General features: G+C 43.2%; 1 long non-coding RNA gene across 1 annotated transcript; it reads right to left on the bottom strand.

Annotated features, from left to right (window-relative positions):
- Nucleotides 1–586: 586 nt before the first annotated feature.
- Nucleotides 587–5594, bottom strand: LOC135444836 (uncharacterized). Its single transcript, XR_010439297.1, has 3 exons — nt 5532–5594; nt 5309–5453; nt 587–866 (listed from the first exon to the last, which is right to left on the bottom strand). It is a non-coding gene; the product is annotated as an uncharacterized LOC135444836 (long non-coding RNA).
- Between the last annotated feature and the right edge of the window lie 3204 nt (nt 5595–8798).

The following is an 8798-nucleotide window of genomic DNA, read 5'->3' as shown; positions in this document are numbered from 1 at the left end:
CATAGCTTTGAAATCTGCTACACTGGGAAATCTTTATTTTTTTCCCCTACATTTTACTATTGCAACCCTTTGTTGACCAAAACTGCATAATAGGAGGATCTTGGATGTACTAAATCTTGGAGTACTAAACCACAGGACCTGTAGCAGCAGGGCCCAAAGCTGGCAGCTCCTTGGATGAGGAAAATTGCCCAAAGCACTGTGCTGCTTGTGGTTTCAGGTTTGCTGTTGCTCTGGGCAGTACAAAGGACGGCACTGTGTTAAGGACAGCTAAGGCTCCACACAAATTTTTCAAAAATTGTCAGTAATGTTTATTGTCCCAAAAGACCTGTGTTTCTGGAAGAAGCAGCTCACTGCTTCTTAAAAACTCATATTTATTTCAGGCTGGGTCCCTGAGAGCATGAATGGATCTTGGAAGTTCATTTCTTGCAAGCAAGGGATTTTTTGGATGCCAACTCAGCACTGTGCAAAACATAAAAAACAGTGTTATGTTCTAGTCATGGAAAAAACTTACCTTTAAGGGGTTTTTCCATTTTATTTATTTATGGGAGTGGGGATGGGATGTATTAGATTTGCAGCTTCTCTTACACAGAAAATTTTTATTCTTTTGCAATTTAAATTTCTGTCTTATCTCTAAACTTAACACCTTGCTATACCCATTCCCACTCACAATTGTTTGTTGATTAAAAAAGTGTGTTACTGAGCAATTTGCTTTGAACCTACTCCTTCTTTTTTCCCTTTTAAGTATCACTAACTTTCATTTTTTGCATGTTTGCAGATTCTGCAGCATGGGATGCCCTCCTGTTGCCCTTCTTTCTGATGTTAAGAAATTTGCTCCATTCCTTTGCAAGTGACTTTCTTCTATCAGCCTGCAAACAACAAAAAAGGCTTTAAAGATGAAAGGAAGAGGAAGCCAGATTCACTTTTTAATAGTCTGGGGACTGGACACTATCCCCTAGAATGGTGGAGCTTGGCTGCAAAAGCCTAAAGATGATTGAGTTAAGCTCACACAATAATGTTATGTTCCCACAGGACAGCCCCAGGTGGACTTTCATCACGGGGCTTCTGCTAAAAAGATATATAAAAAAAGTCCCCAAACATGATCTGGAATCAATATGATATTATTCTTTCCTTTTCCTGCTTTGCACTTTGCTGCTTTCAGTCTGACAATAGCATAACCTTCACAGTCACCTCTGCAGAGATCCTGCTCCCTCTGGAGCAGCAGAGGATGCTCTGCAGCTGGTTGCTTCTTCCCCAAAGTCAGATAACAAAAGTTTCACATCTAAACATTTGTACTTTCTGGTTTATTCTTGTTCTGGCTGGTTTATGCTGCCTTTTTTTTTTTTTTTCCTGAAATCTGCAGAATTTTGTGTCTTAAAAATGGTACAGGTTTAAACCAAAGAATTTCATTTTCTCAGCATATTATGGCTTAATTTGTTTTCAACAGCTTTGCTAGAATTTCCTCTTTTTAGAGCAGTGCTGGTGCCCTCTATGCTCACATTAACACTTCAACATTAGCACTTCTTTCTACACAAATGTCTTTTTCTTAAAAAGCTGGAGTTTTGCTTAACATATGATGTATTCTAACATACCAAAACAACTCACGGTAATTTTCTAAAAAACCCCCAATTGCACAACAATTTACTCTTTGACTCTTCAGACATTATCTTCTTAGATAGGTAATCAACTCTATTAATATGTTATCACACTCTTAAGGAATATTGTAGTTCTGCTTCAATAAAAGTACAACCTTTTTTTCACCTCGAGAACTGGGCTGAAAATAAACATATATTTTTGGGAGGTATTTTTTCTAAACATGCCAAAGCATCAGTATTTATTCAGTATTTGTATACAGTGAAAATTGAAGGTGCAGGATGATCACGCTGCAGTATTCATTTCCTGCATAAAAATAAACTGTGCACTACAGATTGGAGAGATCAGATGACATTTAATTGATTCCCAATTCAGGAGGTGTAATGATCAAGATAAGCTGACACAATACCCTGAAGAATAAGACTGTGAACAATTTAAGGTCAAAATAATGTTATGATCGGTCGCTTGTGGGCCTGTTGGCAGATAATATGTTCTGGCCATGGAGATTTGACTTACCTGAGCCATCTCTTTTACAACCTTAATAAAAATGAATAACAGTAGGTTATGTCTCCCATTCACTGATTTAATGTCAAAGCTGATGCTATCTGGTGGTGAATGTCTTACTCTAAAAGTCCTGGTGACCTATATTTTCTAGTTGTTAGTTGCTTACAAAACAATAATTGAAGGTGAAATTGATTCTTCCAGATTGGACAGTAAAATGCTGAGGACTTGAAGAGATGTTCTCCTTGGGTCAAAGCAAGAGCTGATCCTTTGGGATGCAGTAAGACTGGGTCTACCCATGCAAGTATCCTAAATTTGCCCTTATTTTATCTTCTGGCTACTTTGTCCCAGCAGAATTTGGGCACTTCTGCCATCTGCCTCGTCTTTCTGGAGCACTGACCTTCATCCTTGAGCCACTGCATTGTAATTCACACCAGCTGCTGTCCCTAGGGACAGGTAGGATGCTTCCATGACACATGGAATCACAAAGATTTCCCGTGCCTGTGTCTGCACCAAGCCTTGGGCTGGCAGCCAGGGTTGCACTTCTGCTCAGTGCAGAAACCATGGGCACAAAGTGACAGGTGACAGCACTGATACTTCCCAGGAGTACAGGGCTGGTTAATTCCCCAGTGCTTTGAGAGATTCCAGGGAGAAAGGTGGCAGCCAGAGGCCATGAAGCAGTTTGTGTTGCCCTGGTAGGACTGTGGATGTAGTGTGAGGAAATGGGATTCCAGCTCAAAACCATGACAACTCTTTTTCACACTTCTCCAATAAAAATAGTATAATACCCTTACAGGCACTGATACCAGTTCTTCAGATGGTGAAAAATGCAAACTATCAGGTTTTGTCACAAGCAGACACATTCCTATTGATTCTCCCAAGGTTTGGGATCAGATGTGCAACAAGTTCAGGTGCCTAAAGATGCAGGAGGCTGTTGTTGAAAGGAACAGGAGCCCACAACACAGTGATTTGGAAGTGTGATTAGAATGGGCATAGCTACATTGGCAAGCTCCTTAAAAACTGGAAAAGATGGGTGAACCTGGCCCACACACCAAAAACAATACCAGAGCAAGCCATAAGTGTTGTGATGGCTCAGACAGATTTTGGCAGAGTGTTTGAAGTGGGACAGCTTTGCCTAAATAGCATTTACACCTTCCCAAAACCTGCTTTAGCTGCATACTGCAGAGGGAAGAAAAAAATCTGAAATCTCCCAAACATGAAGCCATTTCCAGGGCTTTATAAGATGCTATAACAAAATCAACTCACGATATCAGGCAAAAAAAATACCTGAGATAAATCAATAGCTTAGAACAGCCTGTCTGGGGTGTGGGAGCTCTGCACATCTTGAAATATGGCACATTCTCAAATCTGAACACTATGAGAAAGAGTTAATTGTATGAATAAAATACAAGTGACCCTGAGATTTGTATGCTCTCTTTTTCCCTATAGTTATCTTTCTGCAGTTTAACACAGCTACTACAGTAATGTATTGCTGGCTTGCCAAGGGCTACAAACATCATGTACAAGGAGCTCTCTAAAAGCTTGCAGTTATTTTTCAGAGCTGATACTTCCTTTCTTGTGTTGCTATCCTCACATACAGCTCTGACCTTGCAGGTTTACAGCACAGCAGGGCAAATAGCAAGTGCTGGGAAGTGGGGTAGAGTGCCTTCAAGAGCTGAAAGCACTGCTTCTGCTTTATGGCTGGGATTGCAGCTCTGCTGCCCACAGATTTCTACAATTACTTTCAGCAAGGCTCTAGGAGGTGTTTCACTGATTATCTAGCCCCTCACTTCAACAAGAAAAGAAGCACTTTAGGTTGTGGAGTGTCCAAAGTGGGACAATGAAGCTGGTGAAGGGTCTAGGGTATAAATCATATGTGGAGCATTTGAAGAAGCTGGCTGGGGTTGTTTAGCCTGGAGAAAAGGAGGCTCAGAAGAGGCCTTATAGCTCTCCAAAACTCCCTGAAAGGAGGTTGTAGCCAGGTGTGGTTCAGCCTCTTGTATCAGAAAATTAGTGACAGGACAAGAGGAAATGGCCTCAAGCTGCAGCAGGGAGGTTCAGGTCCAACATCAGAAGGAATTTTTTCACAGAAAGTGTTGTCAAGAATTGGAACAGGCCACCCAGGGAAGTGGTGGAGTCACAATCCCTGGAAACATTAAAGAAATGACTGGACACAGCACTCAGTGCTATGGTTTAGTTGGCGTGGTGGTGTTTGGTCAAAGGCTGCACATGATGATCTTGAAGGTCTTTTCCAACCTTAATGATTGTGTAATTGTATGTTTCTAATCTTATAGTTCTAATCTTTTAGTCCATACATAGGACAACTTAACAGCTATGAGGAGCTGAGTGTTCCACCTTCCTGGTTCCCCAAAAACCAGCATTTTACAAACCTGAAAAAGAGCAGAAATTAGGAGCAAGCTTATTTCAGGTTTGTGGTCAGTAGCACACTGCCAGCAGAGGCGTGGCAGAGGTTTGTAAATGTACATGCACAACTCTCGTGCAGAAAGCTGCTGTCTCTTGTGCCTGCAGGTCTCCACAACCTTCCTCACACGCTGCCCAAGCCTGTGTGCAATGCAAACAGCTGCAACCATTGTTCCCATCTCTGGACATGCCTTGGGAAGGCAAAACACCCTGTAAGCAGTCTCAACCTCAGCAACAATCACAGGTCCTGCTTCTACTGCAAGAAAAATGGATTGATTTGACCTGGTCACAATAAAAACACAGGATAAATTGGGTAAACACAGTCTCAGTGCATCAGGATTTAAATGCCACTACCAGTAAAATGAGGGAGAGCAGGAAGCAATAAAATTCAGCAGTATTAAGCTCGTTATATTGCACAAGTGTTGTGGTATTAATGAGCTCATTTTGCACATCGACAATGCATGCAATTCAGCTGAGCTGGTGTCAGTATAATAAGTTTTATCTTTTTACTCCCATTCCTATGCACTTTTAAATTCATACTGGAGACGGTGCATAAATTGAAATTTAATTTTCTTTTCTCTTTCAATTGAAAAGAAAGACATCCCCCAAAAACTCATCTTCCAGCATTGCTGTCACCTCCCACACATTTCACATATTTTAAAGATTCACTATGAATAAAAATACACACATTCAAAGTAAGTCAGCTTTTAATTTATTTTGAAAAAATAAAAAAAAAAAAGCAGCTTCTTAATGAGAGTAGACTTCTTAATTGGGAGAACTTGAAAGCCTTACTCACAGGAGCTGCAGCTGCAGTATGAGAGGCTGCTGCTGGGAGGGAACCTCTGCCTGGAGAAGAGCTTCCTCCCTGTCTGTGCCTGCACAAAGGGATCCTGCAGGATCAGGGGCCTCCAAGGAAAGAGGCTGGTCTTCAGCAAGTTGCCCTATCAAGGAGGTCTGAATCAAGTGAGAGCAGAAGGGACATATGGGACAATTGTCATCTTATTGCAAAAGTTCCATACCTTCTTGGTGAGTTCTCATGGTCAGCTCCTCACAGCACTGACACCTTCACAGCACAGCCAACAAACTCCAACTCTCTCCTCACCCAGCTGACCCCCTCTTTTATAGCACTCATCTTCTTATTAGACACAGCTGTGGCCTGTTCAGGGCAGGCCTGTTCCTAATCTTTGCTGATTAGTGCAGCTGCATCTCCTCAGGTGTGAGAAAACCTTCTGCACTATTCTCTTACATTCTATCCCTCCACATGGGACCAGCGGAGGCTCTCTGCCCACAGGAAAGGCAGGGTTTTGCAGAGGTGGGCAAAAGGTGACAGGTGGCTTTGTGGAAGGGAGAGGTGGCCAGGCCACAAGGCACTGCCATGAAGGGCTCCTTGCTGGTGCTCTGGCAGGCACTGCCCTCACCTCTGCCTTCCCCTGAGGTGTAACAGGCAGGCTCTGCCCAGCTCCCTCCTGGCACAAGCAAGTCAGAGCACTGGGATAGCACAACATTCAGAGGAATTGCTCTGAGCTGGAGGAGGCTGCAGGCTGGCAGAGCAGAGATTGTTGTAGGCAGCCAGCTAAATAAATTGTGGTCAGAAGCAGCTACACGGAGATAACTGCAAGGTAGTGATCATCATCAGACATGCTTTTTTATGCCTCCTGAATATGCTCACACAGAGAGGCTCCTCAGACTGAGCAGGGCTTCAGTAATGCAGCCAAGGGCTTGGAAATGGTCTTGCCATGGCTGGACACTGCCAGTCCTGCAAGCCTGGTGCCTCCATCCCTGGTGTTGAAGCAATGGGATGGCAGTGAGCTAAGCCCACCCCAGAGCTGACACAGGGTTTGCCAGGGAGCTTCTGAGACAGGCTGCAAGAGCTCTCAGGTGCTGCATGAAAGAGATTACAGATGTTTTGATCAGTTAAAAGTACTTTAAAATACATAAGCCACCCATAAAATTTGCAAGTTGAGTGTGAAAATCCAAGCTTCTACTCTAAGAGATGGAGAGGACCAGAAGAAGCCCCAGGAGCTTCTTCTGTTGGGATGAGACGGCCAGGGCCTTCTCCAGGGCAGCTTCCCAGACCTTGATGTTTCCTCTGCAACCCTGAAGTGTGTAATCTGACAGTGTCTAAGGCAAAACACTTGGACTCTTTTCTGAAACCTTCCCAAGTTTTCCTTCACACCTTAAAGCTGCCAGTTCAGGGTACTGAATTACAGCAGCCCAGCTCTGCAAGAGACTTAGAAGGAATGAAGTGCTGGAAAAGGACCATGAAAAACCGAAACCCTAATTGGACTAGGTGATCTCCAGCCACATTCCTCCTGAGCAAAATTTTCCTGCTATTCCGTAATTCTCATCACCATCTTACTCTGTTTTCTTTCAGTATCACTGTACTAGCAAGAATCAGGACCAGCACAGTACTTAATTCTGTAAGACATTGTTATTTTCATAATGCCAGTATCTTCTCCTAGGGTTCCAATTCCAACTGCGTGACTCCTCCGTCACTCTAAAAAGAGATTTTATTTGGATGTCAACTTAAAATATTGCAAATTGCAGAATGACTCATTATATCAATTTAACAAAAACATCCTTGCACTGACACATTTAGAGAGAGAGCCCCTTAGAAATTCCATTTTCAGACACGTTTGTGCTTGCAAAGACATACTAGGCACCCTACCAACAAAGTGCAACTTTTGCAGAATTATAGAATATCAAGCATAATGGGAAGCTTTTAACTTTGATAGCTGACTCAGAGAGAAATTTTCCATTCAAATCACAATAAACACCTGCAGCCAAGTTGTGTGACAAATGTCTTGTTTCAGTTTGTAGTTCCTGGGCTTCTAATGTTCACAGAATCACTGAGGCTGGAAATGACCTCTGAGATCAAGTTCAACCTTTGACTGATCACCACCTTGTCAACTAGACCACAGCATTAAGGGCAACATTCCATCATTTCTTGAACACCTCCAGGGATGGTGGCTCCATCAGCTCCCTGGGCAGCCCATTCCAATGCTTAACCACCATTTCTGTGAGGAAATTTCTTCTGATGACCAGTCTGAACCTCCACTGGCACAGCTTGAGGCTGTATCTTCTTGTCCTATCACAATTACCTGGGAGAAGAGACCAACCCCCACCTAGCTACAATCCCCTTTCTGCAGGGAGCCATAAGGTGCCCCTGGAGCCTGCTTTTCTCCAGGCTAAACCACCCCAGCTCCGTCAGCTGCTCCTCACAGGACTTGTGCTCCAGACCCTTCAGCAGCTCTGTTTCCCTTCTCTGTCTCACTCCAGCACCTCAATGTCCTCCATGTAGTGAGGGGCCCAGAACTGGACACAAGATATGAGGTGCTGGGTGACAATGATTCCCCTGGTCTTGCTGGTCAGACTATTTTTGACACAACTCAGGAAGGCACTGGCCCTCTTGGCCACCTGTGCACCCTGCAGGTTCATCTTTAGCCAGCTGTCAAACAGCACCCCCACTTTACAATAACATAGCATAGTTCACCACCATTAACTGTATTACAAAACCATTTATGAGCCATATTTTGTTCCACTAAACATTTCCCCAAAAGTATGTTTTCTATAAGATCCATCCATTAGGGTTTCCTATGTGTGGGCTTTTTGGGGGGACAAGGTAGTATTTTTGCAGCCAGGGAGATGTGTAGAAAACTGAGAACTGACTGACTGCACACAGTTGGAGAAAATTCGCTATATTAAAGCAGTAAGGCTTGTCAGGGAGATGAAAGAGCCCTGGCTTGTGTGTATTCAGCCAGTTACACAGTACAGCAAAAACCTCCAGGCGAACAGTTTCATTAAACATTAATTTGTGAAGCACTTCAAAGTTTAGGTTGAGGCATGCTTCTGTATAATACATGATATTATTTATCATCTAAAAAAGTTGTTTAGGATGCAATTAGGGAATAATCCTACAGCTCTCAGCAGTGATTCAATGGAATTCAAGGAGGTCTCACATCATTTAACACAGACAAACATACAGCAGAAGAAGGGATTGCAACTCTCTCTCCCTTTTAATTTGGCAGATCTGAGGGAAAAAAAGTTGTGGGCTTTAAAGCATGGCCTTTGATTCATTTGCTTGAACATTTCAAGCTTATCAAAGTAGCTTAGCTCATAGAAGACAGCTAGGAGTTGTTTACATGCACCCATGGTGCGCTGAAGAATGGACAAATAGCAACCTTCACAGCAACACTGGCTAGAAGGTTCTGCATAGGATGGGCTCCAGTCCCTTCCTCACCCCTGAGCTGAAGCTGCTGTTGTTGCATTAAGTGCTTGGCAGCAGC

The sequence above is a fragment of the Zonotrichia leucophrys genome, chromosome 3 (assembly GCF_028769735.1).
Source record: "Zonotrichia leucophrys gambelii isolate GWCS_2022_RI chromosome 3, RI_Zleu_2.0, whole genome shotgun sequence".
NCBI lineage: Eukaryota > Metazoa > Chordata > Aves > Passeriformes > Passerellidae > Zonotrichia > Zonotrichia leucophrys.
Note: the sequence above shows the minus strand (reverse complement) of the source record. Positions and strands in the feature narration are given on the sequence as shown.